Source organism: Haemaphysalis longicornis, unplaced genomic scaffold (assembly GCF_048455015.1).
Source record: "Haemaphysalis longicornis isolate Haplotype H1 unplaced genomic scaffold, Haemaphysalis longicornis Haplotype H1 scaffold_1, whole genome shotgun sequence".
Taxonomy (NCBI): Eukaryota; Metazoa; Arthropoda; class Arachnida; order Ixodida; family Ixodidae; genus Haemaphysalis; species Haemaphysalis longicornis.
Window position 1 is genome coordinate 291,844,110 of NW_027526203.1, and position 23,882 is coordinate 291,867,991.

General features: G+C 48.9%; 1 protein-coding gene across 1 annotated transcript in view; it reads right to left on the reverse strand.

Moving 5' to 3' along the window:
* LOC144159198 (uncharacterized) overlaps nt 1-23,882 on the reverse strand; it is a 110,141-nt gene that overhangs the window by 58,092 nt on the left and 28,167 nt on the right. The window lies entirely within an intron of this gene.

Sequence of the window (23,882 nt, forward strand, 5' to 3'; positions counted from 1 at the left end):
TACTGCTACCACCCCATGCAATTCAAATTTCCCGCCTTCGCAGTGATCGCGCGCCCCCTCCCTGAAACTGTGCCAGCGGGAGTTCTGTTATCTTTGTGCTTTTCTACCCCCCCGTGCCGGCGTTGCTCTGCCACATTTTGCGTTTACTATCGTAAAAACCAACCCAACTAAAGGAACGCGGGCGCTGCCGGTTAATTACGTATAGTATTTTCCCTCAAATGTACCTATAGTTTTCTTTGCGCTAAACAACGGGAAGATGTATGACAAGCTCCAGCGTTTCACGAGTTTCGAACGCTTATGTCTATATAAACCGCTTGGCTTTCGAAGCCTCTGGGGTACGCCGCGAACAACAGCGTTACTTCGGGACGCCGCCTTGGTGCTCTATATACTTGGGTCGAGCGAGCGAGCTAGGACGACAAGGCGAGCGACTAAAGTGCTCTGCACTTAAAAAAAGCACGACACGAAACGTTTAGAGTACTGGTGGAGGAAGAAACAGGGAAGGGGCCGCCCGAGGGCAGTTAATCACGACCACAGTTAGCATTAGAGCTTAATCTAAAGCGAAGTATGAGTCAGAGTTCACACGAAGTTGCAGATGCGTACCTTACACAGGTGAGATACGTCACACCAACCCAAATGGGAAGCCTTGAGTCATCGCCATCAGTTAACATTACTTTAGATTTATCCTTACTTATTTTAACCCCGAGAATATGCTTCCTGAGTATATTCTCTGAGACATCCTTTGTAGGTCTCCCAATTCACTGAACAAGACGATACCATCGGGAAATTTAAAGTGGTTCAAATATTATTCGTTTACTCGCCTCCTGGACTTCTATCAAGGAAGCTTCCTATATATTCCCCGTAGACTGAAGAGAAAAACTTCGGCAAGGTGGTGGCCCCTTTTTGGCGCTCCTCCTGATAGGGAACTTCCCTCTCGCCTTCTGAAGGGTTCTGGGCCCGTGCATTCGGTGTATCTGCCCTTCAAGTCCCTTACTCCCTGTTCTGTCAATGCTTGCATCACTGCGGCAATTCCTACTGAATCATTCACTTTTCCGTGATCATTCACTTTTCCATGTCCTGTAAAGGGGTTTATTACACTCCGCGGATTTTTTGTTGCCGGGTTGGGGGCATGAAATTCACCAATTGTTGAGCAGACTTTCCTAAATGTAGCCTGTTTCCTCAGTTGTTCGAAGTATTCAGGGTGTCACACTCATGCGCTTAAAGGGGCCCTGAAAGGCGTTTTGAGCACACTAAATGAACTAGCGCAATCGTTAGATTGGGTCGTCAACGTCATCTGTGCCAAGTATTACTCTTTTACGCGCAGCGGAAAGCTCACACTTTTGTTGCAAAGTTTGTCGCTTTTTTCTCACCCTTCCCTTCGTGTTTTTGGACGCCGCCATCTTCACATGTCTACATTATCGATTCCCAGATGTTCGTCATGAGCTAGACGTCCTGCTATTGGGCGGCTTTTTCACGCACTTCCGGCAAAGAGTTGAGTCATCTGCACAGCGTCGGCTCGCCGGCTGATCTGCCAGCGGAGTGCCGAAGTGCTTGGACATTTTATGACAAACGAAACAAGTGTAAACAAACGCTTAACCGTTTGTATTGAATGCAACACGGCCATAACACGACATAGATATTCTCTTACCTGAGTACGTTCCATAAAGAAAGCGTTGAAGCCCCGTGGCACTTCTTTCGTGCAATCGCAGAGAACGCCCTGAGCCGAATGCCCGGGTTTGACGCATACATTTTATTCAACTTCAAAACAATCCAGAGATGCGTTTCGAACGAACACAACGTCACAACATGCGTTGAAAGTCTGAACCGCGATTGACAGACGATGGGTTGCCTCCTCCTGCCCGTCGTAAATTCGGCACTCACCTGGCGCGCGGTTTGCGGGGACGAACAGCAAGTCACTTAACTCTGGCGCACAATCCGAGATGGCTTTTAGCCACGCACACTGCACATACCCCATGCGAGGTTTAGTCGTATGTCGCTCGAGAAAGATAATCCAGACCATGGGAAGCACTATCCACCCGCAGTAGCACAACGTTGCATTTCATCGCAAAACAAAAGTGTCCACGACACACACACCATCGCCTCCTGTAATGCCAAACGCATCTCGCACTTCCCAATGGGAGTGAGTGGTACGCCTGCAGTGCCCACATGTCGCGAGGTGGGGCCCCAAGCTGAACCGGGATCACGCAACCGTAACTGACTTCTGGAGCGGTTTGTGCCTTGTTGCCAAGGCAACCGATGTTTGAAACTGTCAAAGAAATGACGCTCTCTCTAGCGCTAGAAAGCTCAGAGCCGCGCGGAGCATGTTGTGCCAATGTTGCCGCTCTCCACCACGCGTCGCCCCAAGCTGAACTAGTCACATGATTGAAGAGTTTTGTGCACGGGTTCTGTATCGGTTTAAAATGTCTTTTTCACATACCACCGGCAGGAATTACCACCGCCGCAAAATAAGACCCGGCCGCTAGCGGGGCCACATCCGATACGTCGCTTTTCGGATAAACAGTGCGCGGAGCATCGAAGGGAACGAGCGCACGATCCTCCCCGTGCGGCTGCGAGTTCGCCGCCGATAAAAAGTCACGTGCCGCCGATAGCAACTGCAGCAACGTACACCGCGAAAGGGCAAGGCCAGGCCGCCGCACACATGCGGCGAGATTTTTCGTTCGCTTTTCCAGCCTTGAGCGGAGTGCGGAATTCATGGTGTCAACAAAGCTTGCCCGTAGCAGACGGCAGTCTGAGCAGCGCAATAGCGGAAGTACGTCACCGCTGAGGAGCGCAGCATCATGGTAGGAAGGCTAACGCGCCGTCAACAGCGGAGAGTAAGTTGAAAGAAGGAGGAAAAGGGGCACGACGACAATGCGCGGTTTTTCATTTACGATTTCTCAGCTAATACTCATCGCTTTAACAAAATTCTTGCGGGAGGATATTGCTAAAACATTGCTTTATTTGGTTGCATGTACATCCATGCATCGGCGGAAGGTATTTCAGGACCCCTTTAACTTCAATCTTGGTAAACAACTTGCACATAACAGAGAGTATTGTGGGTTTGGAATTCTTAAGCTCCTTTCAATCATCGCTCTCGCAAATGAGAATTTGGCCGGCATTTCTCCGGCTAGGGGAGGAGAAGGTGTTCTCTTCCCGTCTTCTCGCCCCCCTTCCTCAGTCGTCGGAAGAAGTCCTTTGATTCTAGCTGCGGCCTCGGCCGTCCGGGCGACCCAAAGTTGTACTTCCGGGTCGGGACTGAGCAAAGCTGTCTCCCCCAGCTTCGTATTCGCCACATGAAATGATGAAATGGTGCAAATTATTTAGCTGTAACGTTGAGCGTACGGGAACGCCCCGTGTCTCTCCTCTTTCCGGCCAGAAAGTTGAAAAGCTGAACAAAAGCGGTATAAGCCCTTCTTTTGTTTGTTTTCAGAAAGAAAAGAATAAAAGAGGCTGCCCTAACTGTCTCACCAATTCAAAAAGAGGAGGCTGTAGTGGGGAGGGGGGGGGGGCGGGCTGCAAAAAAAAGTGTTTGAAAAATTCGAAATAGCATAAAATGCATTATTCGTTAGTTCCGATAGTGAGGGTTTAAATCCGAGGGGGGGGGGGGGTGGGGGGAGGGGGCTTTCCTTTACTGAAAACCTGTCGATGGTTATCGCAGTGAGATGCGTGACCTTACAACAGTACCTGGTGTACAATAAAGTAAGTATCCCAGATGCGCAGTAAGAAGTTTTCGGGGAATTTAGCCATGAACGTGAAGGAGAATCAGTGCTTGCTTGCAATGTCTTTCCCCCAAAAAATGTCTAAGGGGAATTTAGACCTTCCACCTCACCGCCACTTTCTGTCACGGCCTTTCAGGATGTCTGTCGCGGCCTCCCCAGTTTTGGCGCGTTGAATTGTTGCGATTCTGGGATTAAATAACACAGCTCTACTTCGGTGGACATCATTTGATCAATGGTAAACGTGCACCATTTTTTATGACACGGTACGCGATTTGTCGCTCGCACGGGGGATTTCAAACGGGTGCAAAGCAGTGTGTTATATCTGTCTTTAAAACAGTTGCGGCATTGGATGCTGCGTTACCGTGGCCTTTGCAGCACGAGTACTAGAGAGGGTTTTTTCTCAGAAATGAATTGGCCTTATATGACCCTCATGGAATCGTAATTAGACTAGTGTATTAGAGTATTTTTTGGTACAAAATTAGCGCGCACGTATAGGTACATAATTTTGGGCCCCAAATTAGGCGGTTGTTGAGGCTTCGTTCGTGCAGCACCCACATTTAAGCATTTCAGGAACTTCATTAATGTATTAACATTGTACGGTTGACGCCTCAGGATTTTTCCTTTGGTGTGGGTCCCAAAACTGTCCTCAACAATGTGGCAGAGCGTAAAATACCTGCTCAGGTGGGCTGGCTGAAGTGTGCTGGCCCGGGATGCTTTTTTTTCTGTGTTGCACCGGTGAGGGAGGTGTGTGTCTGAGTGTGTGTGTGTGGGGGGGGGGGGGGGGGGGGGCGGGGTGATGGCCTGACGTTAGGCTTAACGCTACGGTCTGAGGCCTGACGACGTTAACAGGCACCCGCAGTTTGACATATAATTAGTTTGACGTTGATTTGCACGTCGTAACGCTGAATATCAGGACTACACACTAAACTTTTTTACACCCTTTTAGCCAAAAAGGGTGTAGCATAAGTGAAAAAAGAGTGTTGGGAGGCCTTTACACCCTTTTTCTTGAATCTCAACATCCTTTTCAAATCAAATCAAATCAAATCAAATTTTATTTTCAACAATACAATGTTGAAGGTCACCCTGGCATAAAAGCTGCTAGACGCAGCTTGACGGGGCCAGGGGGCCCAATATAGCTAGCTCTACACCCTTTTGTCTTAAAAAAAGGGTGTTGATCAACTTCAACACCCTTGGTTTTTCTTAGGGTGTTGATTGGGTGTGGAAAAGTTGTTCAGCTGTTCATTGAATAAGGCCATGTTTGGATGCATACTAGCACTGTAAAGAACAAGACATCCCCTCATATACACCTCTACTCGCAAATAATTTTCAAACGCAAAAAAACCAAATAATTTCTCGTATGCAATGATCGGTCGTTTCGATATGCGGTGCACCTCATGCCCCAAGTCTAGCTTTGGCACGTAAAACACCAATTGGTACCTTCAAAATTAAAAAAAGACTATAGTCGTGCGGCGAAAAGGGTGTTTACCGACTGCAACGCGCTTGGCTTCTGTAGGTTGTTGAAACAGTGTGAAATTGAATTGAATTGAATGAAATTTATTAAGATGGGGCGGTGTTCAGTTGCAGGTGTTCAGTTCAGAACACCTGTTCAGAACAGGTGTTCAGTTCAGGTGTTCAGAAGTAGGTGTTCAGTTGCAAAAAAAGAGCAGCGGAGCTGGGGGTCGACCTAGTTTCTTCTGGTGTTGCTATGTTTCGTTTGTTAAGTTTGCTAAGCTTTGCAATGTTCTTGCTAAGCTAGGCTGGCCGCTGAGGGGTGAGGCCAAGTTTAACCGGATTTTACAAGGCTGTTCCAGTGTGTCCCCCCCCCCCCACTGCTCGGGGATCCAAGGGGGAAACAAGCTAGGTCGTCCCCCAGCTATGCTGTTTCTCCAGCCTTGCGCCACTATTGCAAGCTGCGCCAATTTTTCTGCCTTTTAGAATCCAAAAAACACTTGTACCTTTGAAATGGTGCGTACGCCCCTTGTGCTCATACTCTAACAAGCTCGATAGCCGACTTCGCTGTTATAATACCTATTATAATACCTTTCGCTATTATAATACCCTATCTGCGGTGGTGCACCTTTTACAGATGCCGCAGTTCTTTTTCTTTGTATTTTTTCGATAACGCCACCGAAACTGTCTCAAGCTTAAAGAGCTTCACTGGCAATACATTACGCCAATTCATATTGCTTTAAACATCGTGAGGTACAAAACACCCCCCGCTTGTAGAAAATGTTCAGTCCACCCGTGTGAACAGGTACAAAATGCCTCCAAAGTTGGAGGTCTCTTCACCGTTTTTCGTAACTGGTGGTCTTTTCTTACACCCTTTTTTACACCCTTTTTTTTACGCCCTTTTTCTTAGTTTCGAACACCCTAATTTGTAGCTTTACACCCTTCTCTAAAAAAGGGTGTTTAAATAATGAACACCCTTTTTTAATTAAGTGTGTTGAGGTGGCGGGAAAGATTTCTTTGCTATTTAGTAAAATTCTATAAATTATGGAACACAAAAACTACCTCGGGAATAAAGAGGTTTTCAAATCCGCGTGTTGATTTGTATATTCCCAAAATAAAATCCATACTTCCAAAATCAGCGCTGAAATATGTTTTTTGCGACAAGCCCACCGAGTCGATCGAGGGGCTTTCCTCTGCTGGATATAAAAGCAAGAACAGCACATGTATTACTAAGCAAGTATGCACTCCCTGTACCGCTTGCATGCCGTTGGTTTTCTGGCTCAATTCATTAGTCTTCCAACTGTAACTTGTGCGTATTTGACTGTGTTGAATGCTGCGCGCTCCGCCGATTCACATTGACACTGCACATGCCATCACTTTAAAAAAAGAGTGTGAGGCTCAACACCTTTTTTTAGGGTGTTGAGCATCCTCAACACACTTTTTAAAGGGTGTTGAGCTCAACACCCTTTTTTCGTCCGTACACCCTTTTTTTGCCAAAACACCTTTTAAGGGTGTTAGCCATGGGACAAATTTTTTACACCCTTTTCGGCCAAAAAGGGTGTAAAAAAGTTTAGTGTGTACCTGAAGTTGCGCTAAGCCTGTTAAAGGTGCCCTGCAACACTGGCGACAAAGGCTTTCTTTCTTTCCTTCGTGCTTGGAAGCACTTTCAAAGCTGTAGTTACCCAGCAGCAGTTAATGATTTGTTCGTCGCAGCAGATGCCTCTTGTTGTCTCTGCTTTGCTCTAATTGGGTTTGAAGTGGCTACCGAATGCGTTTATTCCTGCAACTGAAGGAATCCGGCAAATTGTCGCGATATGGTTTCAGTGACGTACTCAAGAACGCAGACAATCCCGCACTAAGAAATAGAGAAACAACATTGTGCATAGAGAGTAATAGTTGGCTGGGGTACTTCGTGGCCACCCAACTTAAGGGATTGCTTTGCTTGTGATTGATTGTTTGAAGGGTTTAACGTGCCGACGCAACGCAGGCGATGAGGCGCGCCGTAGTGGAGGGCTCCGGATTAATTTTGACCACCTGGGGATCTTTAACGTGCGCCGAAATCTCGTACACACGGGCGTTTTTGCTTTTCGCCTCCATCAGAAAAGCGGCCGCCGCGGCCGGGAGTCGAACCCGCGACCTCTTGCTTTGCTTGTGGACCACGCTTTAAAAACACTTCAGATATTTAAAAAGTTGAAAAAAAACTATTCAAAAGACCCCTTTCTTGAGAAGTATTAGGTAATTCCTTGCGCCACGGCCGCGATTCACTACCGCTATGGAATAAGACACATTTATTGCACTATTTCTCACATTGGCCCGAGCTCGTTTTGAGAACCGCTGTCTTCGCCACGCCCGACTGGCAGGCACCGCAACCTAGTATTCAAGAATGGTACTAGAACTCTATAAACGCGGCTCCGTCACCAGCGCGGATAGCGTGGCAAACTCCAGTGACGTCACCTTTTCGAAGTCAATGTTTTGTCCAGAAAATTCGAGGGCTGATTCGAGATTGCTCCCTACACCTGGCATCTCGTTCTACGGTTTTCAACGAACGGTACTCAAATCGAGCAAAGGCGGAGTAGAGCCCCTGGCTATCATTGTGTCAACCTTCGCGCACATGTGGTGAACGACGCGTGACGGGACACGGCCAACGGCGACGACAGCTTCATTTTCGCACTACCTCACCCTGCACGGTTGCTATGATGACCGCCGAAAATATTCCCCACGCCATCTGTCGACAGCTAACGCTGTTAAACAACATGGCGCCGATCTGGCGCAGATTCATTCTAGGTGTGCAAGCGAGACTCACCTGGTTCAGTTTCGTCATTAAGCTGGCGCAAAGGGATGTTGCTTGTTCTTTAAAAGTGTGTGCATCAGATTTAGCACCAATGAATTCCGCCTTAGCGTTGGCCGTATATATCTCTGCTGATATATGCTACTCTGTAGGTATGTAATAGGCTTCAGAGTACGCACACGGCTTTCTTGTGGGGGACACTCCTGATTATTGCGCACTAATTTATAAAGCGATTGGCTGAACCTGTTGACTGGCTGAAATTATTGAGCGTTGTATAATACACCTCTGGGGGCATGCGCTTCCCCTGGGCGCGTGTAACACTGTGTACGCTTCATATTGCGCGTACTAAAAGGTTTCGCCTGAAGCCATGTGTGAGGAAACAATGTCGAGCAATGGAGTCCTTAAAAAAAGCATTTTCGTCACCGTAGTACCGCACGGCGCCGCAGCAACGCATGCAGCAACGCAGCAACGCAACGAAGCAACGCAGCAACACGCCGAATAGATTGATTGTGGGGGTTTAACGCGCCGACGCAGCACAGGCGATGAGGCGCGCCGTAGTGGAGGGCTCCGGATTAATTTTGACCACCTGGGGATCTTTAACGTGCGCCGAAATCTCGTACACACGGGCGTTTTTGCTTTTCGCCTCCATCAGAAAAGCGGCCGCCGCGGCCGGGAATCGAACCCGCGACCTCGTGCTGAGCAGCGCAACGCCTTAGCCACTGAGCCACCGCGGCGGGTCAACACGCCGAATAACGTCTTTCAGAAGAAAAGGGACGCGTGATTCGCGGTAGCATGGCGAGCAAATGCAGAAATCAATCTACGTGGTCGTAAGCTATTTGCGAGGAGCTCTAAGCTAATCTTCGAGCGAAATACGCGTGCTACAAGGGTACAGGTGCCCCCAAAAGTAAACGGAGCCCGAATTGGAGGTTTTGAGGGGATTTCTCCGCCATGTAAGTGACTTTTCAAGAAAGTCATTCTAAAATAAAATCGGGTCGCACATATCCTATTTGTGCTGGGAGCCGCATAAAATAGAAATTATTATGATTTCACGAAGCCGTGCTCGGTTTACGTTTTCGGGCACCTGTACACATCGTAGGCTACAAATATGCTCGTTCCTACCCCCTCGTGCATGTAATACTTTATATTAAATCATTTTCGTCGTTCCTTGCCGCTCACTTGAATATTTCTTGGCTTGTGAAGTAAGCACACTTCAAACCCATGTATTTACAGCAGGCAGTGGACTTTTCCTGCACAAAAACCGCAAGCTCCACCATAACGTGCAAGCCTACTGAAAGTGCGTTGGTTGTGCATTCCAGAATTTTTTTATGTTCGAAATTACCGATACAAATACGCATGCAGAAGTGTCTGTTCTTGTTATTTTTCATTAAAATGAAAATGTAAATTGCACGGTCAATACGTATGTCATTCGCAACAACTGTTAAGGTTATTTTAAGTTCTATAGTGTTCCACAAACAGTAACTTGTTAATTGGGGTAAAACAGGGGAGCTATGCTTATAAGGTATAACGCATCTTCTGGGGGAATTCCAGGGAGGCAAACACGTTATACCAGTGAAAAAACCGTAAAAATACAGGCTGCGTTGAAAAAAAAAAAGACACAGAAGGCCGGAACCCAAGTTACCTCTCTGCGAATAGCACCCGGGAATCCCATGCAACGACAGATATAGTACACTGAAGGCGTCGACAAGGTTGTAGTTGAAGGCTGCCACGCTTCCTTCTGCAATGAAATAGCTGACGGCGACAGGGCTTCCTTTTGCAATAAATCCTCAAGGGCTTCTAAAACGCTGACGCACACGTTTACTGCCTCAAACTTTCATAAACGGGTTGGGGTCCGAGTGCTTCTCTGCGCATTAAAGTAACGGAGGTGGGGTTGCGTTTAACAGACATACTTACTGCATTGACGTCAGTCTCGTGGAAAATTTGTTAATGCCTCTTTTGTTGAATAACGTGTATCGCTATGTACAGTGCTCAGCGATTGAAACGCGATACTCGGAGCGCGTGGCTGCCGGTGCCTGTTGCGCCACAGGTGAGCGCTTGTGAAAGCTTGCTGGCGCATTGTGGTATACGATGAGGGTGAGAGCGTCCGTGGCGCATGCTTAGTGCATCCAGAAGACAGCCCTTCAGTGTGTGGTCCTTGGCCGCGCCATAGGGGTGCTACATGCCATGGCTTCAAAACGCTGCGCCTGCGTGCCGCGCCGCGCGAAGCTGGGTGAGCTGGAACCGCGCGTTATGAAGAATTTGAATACGCATTTATCGCGATGTGTTATCGTGGCGCGGACGGCACGCAGGCGCAGCGTTTTGAAGCCATGGCATGTAGCACCCTTATGGCGCCGCCAAGAACCACACACTGAAGGGCTGTCTCCCGGATGCACTAAGCATGCGTCACGAACGCTCTCACCCTCATCGTATACCACAATGCGCCAGCTCGCTTTCACAAGCGCTCACCTGTGGCGCAACAGGCACCGGCAGCCACGCGCTCCGAGTATCGCGTTTCAATCGCTGAGCACTGTACCTACAGGACTGTTGATACTGATATTTTTTACTCAAAACACCATGTTAATCGAAGAACAATGTGGGTTTCGCAAGAATTCCTCTGGCACTCTTCCCTTGCAAGAATTTCTCCTGAGCTTCTTTTACGATTTGGCATCTCATGTATATGAAGGCGGGAACATAGATGGCAGCTTTAACAGTGAAGCTGTTCTTAGTCGAAGACTTCATGGGACGAAACGTGGTAACGCGGTCGCAGCCATGTGAAGATGGCATAGCCCAGCGCGGAAGAGAGCAAGCGCCAAGCACACACGCAGCAAGTTAAAAACATTCTTGAACGAGGCGTTTATATAGGCAAAGCTTTTCTAAACTACTACTAAATGTGGTGGCAATGTTTACACTTATCAACATTGTTGATAAAAGGAAAACACTAGACATAGTTGAGGCACGACATCATTACATAAGTGATATTTGCATTGTTCTCCTAATTAAAAATACATGGCTGCTCGATTTTTGCAATAAAAAAAATAAAAAATACACAGTAAGAAAACAAAAGGCACGCGCGGCGCTCCCTCGTGGCAGTGGTCCAAGTTCAAAAGTAACAAAAGGTTCCAGTAGATGGCGCAAGAAGCGGAAAACAGCAAAAATGATTTGGTGCGAACGAAAGTCGGTTTGCTGGCTTTGGAAAGTTCTATGACGCCTAGCCTTGCGATTAGGGAACACCAGACAGACTCACTGTTAACATCAGCGTTCGAGATGTTAAGTCAGTGAAGCTGGACTCTTTTTTTAGATTTTTCAAAAGCTCTTCGATACCGTTTCACAGGGACCTCAACTCAGCGAGCTTGAGTCTTTAAACCTGGATCAGCATGCTCTATAAAGATCAAACACGCAAAAAATATCATTAGAAATGTCTAAATTACATTATCCAGCAACTGTTGAAGTCAATAAATAAAATTAACAAAGCTAATCCTGTTTTTAATATACAGTAATAATTGTTGTTGATTCGTTTAACAAAGTCTATGGAAAAAGAAACTGACTTCGTTATAAGCGGAATTTTTTTGTCAAAATCGGGAGTGATTTGAGGTCCATGCACCGGAAGGCTAGAAAAGACTTCGAATAAGGCGAGAATAAGAATAAAACAATTTTGTTATAACGATGGTGTACGGTGTTTAAGAAGTGTTGTCCTAACCGAATGGTAGCTACAGTCAAATCCCGTTATTGCAAACCTCAGATTAACGATTTTTCAGATTAACGAACATTTTGAAAATCCCCCACCAATTCGTCTGCCAGCCATCCGCATGCATCCCGATAGCCTTATCATCAGTGAACAGAACCGGCCTGGTCCCCCCGGTTTTTTGCCAAGATACCCTCGTTCTCAGCATCCCAGCCTCAACGTCATCGTTTCCTTGCTTGGCGGACCACATAAAAGGGCACCCTAGCGGCCACCACGCCAGTGGGCATGGATGCACGACAACAGCAATGTACTCACCGTTATTGTTCGTTGCGCAGGTAACAATGGCTTGTCTGGCCCATGTATTGTCTGACGCGCCTCAACAGAGCGCTGTACACCACACCCGTTTTGCGCTGCACGAACGGTGCTTTGTGGCCTACCCCGCAGCCCTTACGTCTGCTTCGTAATGAAACGTTTTTTCTTTCCCCATCCGGACAGACAGCACTTAGCTTGATGGGCACTGAAAGAACAACATCAACGCCGTATCGCTTCTCACCCTTCTTCAGCCCGTGTGACGTATACGGTGCCCACTTGTGCACGATCGTCTGCCACGGGCAACTCGGTTGGTGTTAGTACTGTCGAACCCCTTTAATTTGAACTCGCTTAATTCGTCCTTCTGGTTTATTCTAACTGACGTTGCGGTCCCGGCAAAGTTGTGAGTATTTAAATAGCTTTCGTTAATTCGAACTTCTTTTAATTCGAACCAATTTTTGGGCCCCTTCGAGTTTGAATTAACGAGGATCGACTGTATATGTGTATTCAATGTATTCTTCAATAAAATTTTAGTTGTGCGTCCGTGGTCGTCCTGTTGTTTCTTTCTTCGTCGTTAGTCCGCGAGCACGGTTAGGATAGACATGAAGCAACACCCACTTGCCCAGTTGTCCTTTATATTTATTGATTGATTTGTTTTTGAAATCGCTGCCGGAATATTCCCAGCCCGCACGCGGAGAAATTTTAAGGCGGGTTTGGTGCTGCTACGGGCGTGTTATGTCTTTAAAAACCGAACAAGAAAATACGCAAGTACGCGCGGGGGCACTTAAATATAAGGGAGCCTAAGAAAATCAGAAGCGATCCCTACGGGGGTTGCTCAGGTGACACGAAGCATATAAATAATCGCGTAAACACACTTTCCGAGAATGATTATTAGTCTGTTTTAACAAAACTAGCCTGTGTGAGATGACAACTGTGAGTTTATTTCTACGAGCCCCATCTTACGTCGAGGCTTGCTTCAACCAACCGAATGCGTACGCATAGGCATGTAAAATACAGTCAAACAGAGGAACGACCGTCGCTCCTTCGCGTAGACAACGCATCCGCTTACACGGCATGGATACAAGGCCCCATCATCGTTCCCTCCTAGACTTCACCAGCGAAGCGAACATTTGCATGAAATATAATAAACGTTTCTCATCATCCACTCATACCCTCTCATCTGTGCCCTGCGACAAAATAAACGCTCTAAAAAATTTGGCAGACTATTACGATACTACCTAATGCTAAATCTGTGCGCAGGGTGAGCTGCAGTCCTCTGGGTAACGGCGCATACCCGCTGCGTCTCACGAAGTGATCGCCGCATCAGCGAACGCACGAAGGCACGCGATAACTGTCGCGTTGTCTCGTAACACGTCGCTGCGGGGGACCATGTCTCGTGCCTTTCGCCATACTTTCATCCTCCGCTTTCCTGCTCGCTCTGTCTTCGGTGGCCTCCTCGTTCTCTCGGTAGCATGCGCTGGAGAGAATAGTGTGTTTTAGCATGCCGTGAGCTCCGCCCGTTCCGTTCGCACCGTCAGTACCGGGACCCGACTGCGCCTGCGCGCGAGGGCACGGCGAGCAGGACGCACCCCACCGTAACGAATGCGCGGGCATGGCGAGGGCCGGCCCGCGGAACTAATCCATTCTAGCGGAACGAATGCGCAAGTGCCCTGTCGCGTCGCGCTCAACACGGTACGTACGGAAGACACAGAGCCTACGGGGTGCTAAAGCTCTCTAATGTCTCGCACCGTCTCGGCATACCGCCCTCCCCTCACACTTTCGCCATACTTTCCTCCTCCGCTCCTGCTCGTTCTATCTCGTTTGTCTCCGGTTTCCCCTTCGTTCGCTCGGTTACAACGAGGTACGACGGCACCGTGAAACCACAGGAGCCGGCGCTTAAGTGCTGCGCACTTGAAACCGTCGCTACCAAAACCGTCGAATGGTTTGCTATAGTCACTAGCAGCAGCGCAGTGGGCCACGTAGCGTGGGCCATGTCCGCAGGGTCGCCCATACGGTGATCGGCCGTGGTAGGGCGCGGAAGTTTCTCTTTTCTGTCGTTTTATTCTAAAAAACGGGGGCGGGGCGGGGTTGACCGGATCTGTGCGTTCGAGCCGACACCGTGGGCCGGGGTCCTTTTCTTTTTTGGTTATTATTTTGGTTTGGACGCCGTTTTGAGCACTCCTATTTAATACTTCCGAGTAAAAACAAATATAACGTGCATTTTTAATTAAAAAAAATTACACCATCTCCCCGAAGGGAACTATGTGGTGATGCAAAGCAGAATTGTTGGTGTCCATTCAGCTCATCGGACGGTGCAGCGTGTCTCAACCGAAGCAGCAACTGAGGAAGCGGCGCGCGGACAATCAAAGATTGCAACGAACCGACTGCCGCGTGAGCCGCGCTCGTGCTCCCGCTGGCTGCGCTCGTGGCGCGCTTTGTTATCTTTATTCAACACACTCCAGCGGACTCCAAGTTGTGCAGGCACTTGTTTCAGAAAACATCCGCTGCGCCGGTCGCTGTATCTTAAGTTCTGATGACAGGCGGAGTGAACACGATCGCGCAACTTCGTCGCGTCCGGCAAACAGGTGAAGAAAGCGGGCAAGCTGCTGGAAGGCAGGAAGCGAATTGTCCTTAAAAAAGACGCCGTCTCCTACTCTGACCTTGTTTGGCTGCTGCGCTGTCGTTTCGCGAGCGAATAGAAGCAGCAGGAGGTATTCCCGTTTCGGACGGTGCCAAAGACGACACTCCTCCATGGCTTGACGGTGGTGTGCGTGTAGGCACAGATCGCTACCTGTCAACAAGACCTCTGGAAGGCTGAGTTTCTGCGGGAGGCACGTGTTTATTTTGCGTAGCCATAAATGCGCTGGGGCAAGCGGGCACGGCTCCGCTCTTTGTCACAGGCTTTTCCGATGCGAACGTGGTGACATTGTCCGCACTCAGGACGACGCCGTCTGAGCGTTTCCACTGCGTACCGAGCACTTTCATGATGTATGGGTCACCTTCTTCCTTTTCGACAGCAAGTTTCTCTTTCTTGAACGGATCTCGCAAGGGCGAAAGGTTGGAGATGTCAAGTTCTGGCTCATGATTGAGGATGATCACTTGCTTCCGGTCGTTTTGCCTGCGAATCCCACGTTCGAACTGTTGTACGGCGAGGTCGTTGAACACGAAGTTTCCCGAAGTGCCCTGAATTTCGATAGGTTCCTGGCGGAGCGTGGACGAGACAACGCCTGCGGTGGTATCCTCGGAGGACGATTTCTCAAGCTAATTGGGGGGCGAAAGGGAACGAGGAAACCAGACAAAAGATGGCAACGAACCGCCTGCCGCGTCAGCCGCACTCGTGGAGCGAGCTCCCGCTGGCTGCGCTCGTGGCGCGCTTCGTTCTCTTTATTCAACAGTGCTCTCAGTTATGTACCTGCTTTGTTTCGAATGTGCCCAAGGTTGACTTAGCTAAGGCAGAAGTGCTTTTTGCAACGATTATGTTTCTACGGGAATGGGAGCTGAAAACAGCTTAAAAAATACTACGCCAGAAAATGGACGCCAAAAAACTTGCCCGGGTTCGCCAAGACGTGCTTCGCATATGCCCAGTCGGGTCCCGGTCAACACGGTACGCACGGAAGACGCGGAGCATACGGAATGCTAAAATTCTCAAATTTAAAACTCAAATCGTAAACTGTATCAGCGTTAGTTAAGCAAAATATCCATAATTTGCCTTACATGCAGTGTTGGCAAGGCTAGGCGGAGAAGAATGCGTTGGTCCGTCTGCAGCGAGCGCAAACAGCCCTCGTGCAATTTTGACAAGCGAGGAGTCAACGACGTCAGCAGCGCCTCTTCTTCGTTTTACTTTCGTTGTTATACTTTTTTTTTTCACTCGACGAAGGCAAGACGTTTACGAAGGCTGGCATTCATTCCATCTCCCACCTCCGTTTCTGAACCCCCGTCCCCATGCCACCGTCTGCCCCGCCTCCGAACTCCCCCCCAGAAAAATCTTTTAATCTCTTTTGTGTTTCTAGTTCTCAGACGCTGCCAGCTACTGTTTGTGCTGCCTCGCTAGGCAAACAGAAGCCAGCAAAGAGCAACAGCCGCTTGGCAGGCTTCGGGCATCAGCGACTAATCTGCGTGACAGTTACGCGTCGCTCTGCGGCAGTTGTGCGAGCTGTGGTAAGGCTAAGGCGAACGTCGCTGACGTTTTGTTTGGTATGTTGTCAGCAGCGCACTGCCCCTCACAGGCGTGGCTCAAATCGCAAACACCAAGCGGCTTCTGTCATGCACCCTTCTCCGGAAATGCGCTTCGTTTGCCCCCAGCTTGACAGCAATGAAGCACCGACAGCAGAGTTTTCTTCTCTGCTTTGTAGCTGAACATAGCAGTGAAGCCTCACTTTATAGAAAAATGCGACGTGTTTACGATAACGTGTAGATAGTGACGACCTCTTGTCGTACTCGTTGTCAATTGGTAGTATTCGTACTGGGGCATGTTACCTTTCTCCATGGTTAAAGTGTACGATTAAAGACAGATACAGCAGAGGTGGCTGATTAACAAACATGATGTTTTAGCTTTCGTGCAAAACTATATGGTGTACTTAGATGGGCGACAAGCGAGCGGCCTATTGAAACCTGACCGCCTTGTGGTTGCTGAAGACTCCGAGGCACTTCTCTCTGAAAGGCAGGTTCCATACTTTGGGTTGCGTGCAACGTGCCGAACGATACCACCAAATCCATGGCCTAGAAGGACGCCATGAGGCGAGGGGGAGGGCCTCAGGTGAGTGGGTGGTTGGATTTAACACCTGACGGCACCGATGGGGAGCTCGAGTTAAACGGGTCCTTGAGTTCCTGTATATATATATCTCAAGGGGAGAAGAGTTTCGCTTTTCTCCCTAATCTTGAGTTCCAAATTCCAGGGTGCTAACATATTTGCCACCTCGTTTGATTTCTTCATGGCCTACTTATTTTCAACCCTGTGACTGGACGTTCTCTATACACTCCCTGGCTGCTTCTTTGCAGGCCTTGTCCGAACTCACTCGTCCGAAAATATCAAGTGACTGAAACATTCTCCCTGTAGTTGTTTTCCTAACTTCTCCCAATCAACCCTCCTGAATAATAACTCATCTAGACAAGAGTGATGTTACCTAACAGGTAACGTCTCACCCTAGTTATGAACGATTATCGTGCCCGTACGTGGTGCATATATTTCCTCTAAGAGCCCCAGGAAATCTCCTCAACACACTTGTCTCTCAATTCTCTCTTTACTGCGGCAATTTTCACCGAAGCAAACATTCGGAACCCGAAAAGGCCACTTACACAGGTTTGTTATACTCCCAAGATTTCTCGATTAACTGGTTATGTAACCTTTTTTTCAACCTTTTACGATTTCCGCCGGTTTTCTCGGCTTATGGAAATCCAGGAAGTCGCTTTTACGGTTAATTACTTTCCGTTTAGCGAAGAAGGTAAAATCGAGGAGTGATCAGCTGTTTTAGCCGCGTCATATAGACACCTGCACGAGGAGATCTTTGGCGTTGCAGTTATTGTGATAAGGGCACACCACGGTGCAAGAGAGCAAGTGTTCGTTCTCCTGGCGTGTCGTATGTGTGTTGTGAATCATTAAAAACGTGGTTGGCGTGCCAGGGAATCCGCCCAAGGTGGACCAGCGAGCAGTGTTCCGGTGCCTAGCTATTGAAGGGTGTCGACCAGTCGAAATTAAGGATATAATATAATGGAGACTGCACGTATAGTAACAAATGTGCATTAACTGAATGGGTGTGAGTGCTTAGGTAAGGACGTGAGAAAACAATAGAGCTCCCGCGGCCGGGCCAGGTTCATGTTACTGCGAAAGACGGAGCCATCGATACAAGTGATTAGTTCAGCAATACGAGACGAGCTTCCGTTGGAATAAGAGGAGGGAAAACTTTATTGAAACAATAAATATTTTTTGAGGGTGCGGTTCTCCATCCATGCAAAACTTCGTTGGCCATAGCGAACATCTTCGACCTTTTAACCAGGCGTATATAACTGCCCGTCCAAGCACAAGGCTGACTACCCCCCCCCTCCCCCCCCATACCCCACTGCTCGATCGTCGGGTTGGGAAGTAGGTCTAGTTCTGTGTAGCATTGGCGGCCCACACCGTGTGATATAAGGTGAATGGTAGACCAGAATATTTTCACATAAAGACGTAGATCGCATGGTCTGTAGTATTTTTTAATATCTCGGTAGGTGGTGAGAGGCTGCGCGACCCCTGCGGAACCCGGCTGGCGAGATATCGGGCTTACATTGGGATACGAGATTTCCACGAAAGGGTGAATGAGCTGGCGTCCAGACTATCGCCCCCTTAGGACGCGAGCTCGATTCCCGGCTGTGGCGGTGGCTTTTCTGATGGAGGTGAAAAGCAAAAATGCCCGTGTGTACGAGATTTCGGCGCACGTTAAAGATTCCCAGGTGGTCAAAATTAATCCGGAGCCCTCCACTACGGCGCGCCTCATCGTCTGCGTTCAGTCGGCGCGTTAAACCCTGCCATCAGTCAAATAAACTATCACCCCCTTCCTCTTGGCAGATGCTGAATGAGGAAGAGTGCGGCCTTGGATTCTTCCTGAGATGTATGAGTGGCATGCATAATGATTGTTGTTGATTTAGTCTAGAATATAGTTAGCACTATATAGTATACCTCTTGCGCCGCGTGGTGGGTAGTAAACTTGGGAAGCGTGACGCCTGAAACCAAATATGTTTGCGTGGCAGCGACTGCAGACGTGGCGTGTGACCGTGCGAAGTCAGCGGTGTCCGTGTGGACTGTGCTTGAATCCTGTCCCTATCGCGTTTCCAGCGCCCGGACTGGGAGCAAGCGGCGGCTCTCACGGTATTGTGGATGCATGTTTCTTGGAAGCAGGGGAACCCAGTGTCTGGCTCTGATTTCATTCGATACGTCTGATTATCGACCATCTCGGGGAGTGGACTATCCAAGTCTTTGTAGTTGTAGGCCATTTGGGGCGTTAGCGAGGCGGACTCATAGGGCTGGGACTTGGGCTTCCACTAGCTCATCCATGGCGTCGTGGAGGCCTGCTGCGAGATGGCATTCTGTCGAGGGGCTTGCTGGAGGGTCTAGAGCTTGTTTATACGCTCGTCTATGTCGAGGGTAAACACAACACAATAAGTGAACTGGTGGAAGCCCACCTGTCCAACCAAAGAGTCAGGCTCAGTCAAACCAATGCGGGAAGAGCCGTCCTAGCCAAGATAGGATGGCAGGAAGCTTATCAATAAAGGAATGGCCCCATACCCAAGAATTGGGCCGAAGTAATTGAAGCCAAACCACTACCCCGGAATATGAAACCGGACCGCAACGAGGGACGAAGAGGGGCCAGAGCGAAAGCCCTAGCCAAAACTCTGGAAGAAGAAGGCGGAATCTTGTATACGGACGCCTCGCTGCCCAAGTTTTCAACGAAGGCAATGATCGCCGTCACGAAACTAGACAAACTAGTCACGTGTGCATCCATTGCGTCACCCTCCCCCGAGGAGGCCGAAGAAACAGCGATAGCCATTGCCCTAACCCAACCTGGCACAAAGAAGATAATCACGGACTCCCAGGAGGCCTACAGAAACTTCAGGAAAGGATGGGTGTCTCTAGCGGCGCTGAGAATCGTCAAAAAGAAAACGCCCCCAAATCATAAGACAAAGCTAGTATGGGTACCGGCACACTCAGCGGTGGAGGGCAATGAATTTGCCCACCAACAGGCCCGAGAAATCAATCTCCGGGCTGAGGGGCCAGAGCAACAACCCATCACGAGCTACAAAGATATCCTAACTCATTACAGGGACGGCAGAAAACGCTTCCCCGAACCACACCGCTCCTTTAGTAGAACCAGAGGTAGAACCCAGCAAGCCATTTATAGACAGATCCAAGCCGGATCCTTCCCGCATCCATACCTCCAGAACAAAATGTATCCAGAGAGACACAAAAAGGAATGCAACTTTTGCAAACAACCTGGCACACTCCGACATGTCATAGGAGAGTGCAATTTCTCGAAAACTTTCCTACCGCCCCTCCCCCTACCCAATAATGCCCTTACCGAGCGATGGGAGATCTTGCTGTCCAGCCCCGCCTTGGAAGACCAGCAAACACTGATCACCAGGGGCCAGGATGCACTGGAAGCATATGGGGTACCCGAGAAGAGGGAACCACCCCATCTAGCGCTTAAGCGCTACTATTAAATGCTCAATAAAGTTGTTCCTCCTCCTCTATGTCGAGCATCTTGAGGTAGGAGAATGGCGCTCGGGGCAACGCACACTATCGTCGAGATGACGAAAGGCTGGAGAGAGAGAGAGAGAGAGAGAGAGAGAGAGAGAGAGAGAGAGAGAGAGAGAGAGAGAGAGAGAGAGAGAGAGAGAGAGAGAACAACTTAATTTTGTTCATTGGGTATTGCCCCTAATCCAGGGCTCCAGTCTCTAGGGCGCCGGTGGCTGCTCTAGCGATCGTTCGGCTCGGCTCGCCGTAGTCAACGCTAGACAGTGCCTCACTCCACTGCTCATCTGTTCATCTGTTAGGGTATTTGTGAATTTTAGATGCCACGCATCTCATTCACCCGCCTTGTCCCTGCATCCGGCGTCGGCGTCGTCGTCGTTGTTGTCGGCGTCCACCCCTCCCCCATTCTCCTCGCCGCGCCAGCTTCGCTCTCCGCCGCTCACCCCCTCTCCTCTCCGATAGCGAACGCTCTCTCGCGAGGGGCATTGGATTGGATTCGATTGGATTGGATTCGATTGGATTGGATTGGATTAGCTTGGATTGGCTTGGATTGGATTGGATTGGATTAAAGTGGATTGTGTTGGATTGTGTTGCGTCATAGCCGTGGCAGACGCACTGGCGCCGGCGCGTCCCCTCACCGTTATGCGCGCTATAAAACGCGGTGCCTGCGCCGCTCCGCTCCATCGTTCCAGCGCCGTTCCTCCGCTGTCCAACGCTGCAACGTGAACACCTTATGCGTCGCATCTGCACAAGGGTTCCCGCGAGGGGAGGTGGGAGTTTTTGTGGCACCTTGCTGCCGTATGGTAGAGGGTGGCTACTTGGTTGCACTTGGGGCACAGCTTCGGGTATTGGGTTAGATAAAGTTTGTGTAGTCGGGAGAGGGGAAAGAAGGTGTTCGTTTGGATTGAGCAGAGTGCTGTTTGATCCTGTCTGCAACTTGGGATGAGGAGGCGGGAATTTAATACGGGGTGCTTTGTATTAGCTTAAAATTTCAGAATATATGGGCATAACAGGAACAGGAAACTCTACTTGGGGGCTGTCAGCTCGGGGAAGGGAGGCGCGAGCCCAGGCGTGAGCCTGTTGATTACCCCCTAGAGTTTCATGGCCAGGGGCCCATATGATTTTGATCGGAATATTTGATTTGTAGCCGACTGCTAACCTGTGGGCTGTTTTGCCGCTGCGCACTCCCGCCCATTGCCCGCAGGTGTTTCTGGAGTCGGAAACAATGTGCATTCGTGCATCCTGTTGACCTGAAATGATAGCTAGAGTGATTGCCGTTTCTTCTGCTTCAAGAGATGATGATGTCCGCACGCTAGCAGTTATGGTACCTATGCTGTATTGAATTGTACGCACAGATGGCGGCTATGCCACCGGTACGCGTAATGGCAGCATCTGTGCACCACGTGTACGGTGAATTCCCGTATGTTCTTTCGATATTACGGCATCTCTCTAACCTTCTGCCGATATCCGCGTAGTATCCTGTTCCCTCGTTCCTTTTTGACGATTTGATTTTCCGCGGGGTATGCGCATGGTTTTCTAGCCTTGCCTCTAGTTTCTCCGTGGTCAGTGCACTTCGAGTGTTTGCTAAGGGGGTCACGCCAAGGACATTGATTATCTGTGGCAAGTATACAGTCAAACCCTGTTATAGCGAACTGCAATATGCACCACGATTAGCTCGATATACCCAATAGTTCGATATAGCCAAGCCCGACTATAACGAGTTTATTGTTACGAGTTCGCAATACGCAGGAATCCCCCCGCCATGCCCACAGGCAGAAACGAACAAAATAAAGTATGCCATTACCATACTAAAAAAATCGATTTATTGCAAATAATAAAGCTACTTTCCGCCTTAACTGCTTAGTTCCAAAAAAAGCGGTGATTTTTGTTTTCCTTTTCGTTTCGACAGCGTCAACTAGCGCAGCATTCTTTACACGAGACATTGTTTGCACCAGTTCGAGCCCGTGTCCTTCAATATCGAAGAAATATTGGCGAAGGACATCGACTGCCGAAAGCACTTCATTAAGCGTCGGACGGCTTTCACTCGCGACATCCTCGGCCTCCTCGGTGCTTTTCATCAGCATTACGACGGTGCTTGTGACGGTTTCCGCGTCCGAGGGGCTTACAGTGACGGTAACGTCGTCGTCGACACTAAGGAAATCTTCGAAGAGCACTCCTTTCGGCACAGCGTCGGGAAGGTTGGCGAGCTGCCGTCTTGGTCCAGACTCACTGACTGGGCGGGTTCCGTCGTGAGTTCCGCGCGTCGGAAACAGTTACGAAAGTGTCGGGTGTCATGTCGCTCCATACGAGGCGCAATGTCTGAGTCGCGGCCTTTGCTGAGTGGTCGCGCCCAATCAGCATCTCAATCACCGCTCCGAGACCATGCATTTTGGCGGCCATTCTAGGCACGCCGAGTTCGATATATCAGACGTGAAGTTCGTTATACGGAATATTTTTCGCGTGTATTTCCGTAACTGATTTATATTTGTTCGATGTATAACAGAATTCGCTCTATCCGGGTTCCTTATAGTCGGGTTTTACTGTATATCGGGACTGCATCCGAGGCGATAGCAGTGATGACTTCTCAGTTTCATGCTCTCTTCTCTACCGGGAGTTCCGATTTTTCAGGGGCGCCAGCAAGGTGGTATTGTCGTGCATGGGTGGGAACAATGTCTGCTGCTTGCGCTCGTTAGCGCAGGAGTTGGCGACGGCGTTTGGAACTGTTCAAGCTATTGTTAATGAATAACTAAATTATGGAAGGTGGGCTAGGAATAGATCCCACCGGTAATTAGTGACTCCCCTGAGGCAGACCGACGCAATGGTTCAAGGAACTACTACTGCCCTTTTTCGCGAACGGTATACACTTTCTCAAGCAGCCAGATACATGTCTGAAGGCGTTCGGTGACTTCCTTAAAAAAAAAAAAAACATTGGTGCATCTTGCTTCCTTGAATAAGACTTTAGTTATACCGCTTTTGCGGATACACTATTTTGTTCGTCTTAATAAAGGCACACGAACGAGTTTCATTTAATCCCACCTCGTATTTCCCCCTGCAAATTCATCGATCAGCAATCCACACAATTCCATAGTTCTCCTACTTGCTTCTTTAGCGTTAGCCTCGATTCACGATTGAATACCGGGTGTTCTTTTTGTTCAGTAGCGATTGACACCCTTTTCGAAACTGTCAACAGCGTCATCTTCGTGGCTAGCCGTACTATAGGTTTGCACTACCGTTACCTCTTGTTTAGAAATGATCGCAACGGTCGTCGACATTTCCAGTCATCTCTTTGCAGATCAAGAATCCCACCTCCCGCTCTTTCCTGCCAGGTTGCCCCCAGTAACACAGAACATACCCACTGTTCAAAGCTCTATTTCCTTCACCTGTCCTTCTAATTTGGTTTGTCCCTAGGACATCCCATTTGATTTCCGAGAGGTCCACTGACAGCACAGCTAGGCTGTCCTCAATCGACATAGTTATAGCGTTAAACGTCGCTAGGTCCAAATTCCAGCTCTCGACCAAAACAGTCAGTGACAACTTCAGCATGCAGAGGCACATAGCTCTCAAAAGGAATTGTATACACATCGGGCGAGCCTTTGGTATGTTTTAGTTTCTGTGGCATCGTTGACGTAACGCTACATGGGAACAGCCGCTTTCAATATTGCGGCACTCGCCGCATCGAATACTAGTGATGTCGAGGTCTAAAAATGATAACCGCGTTTT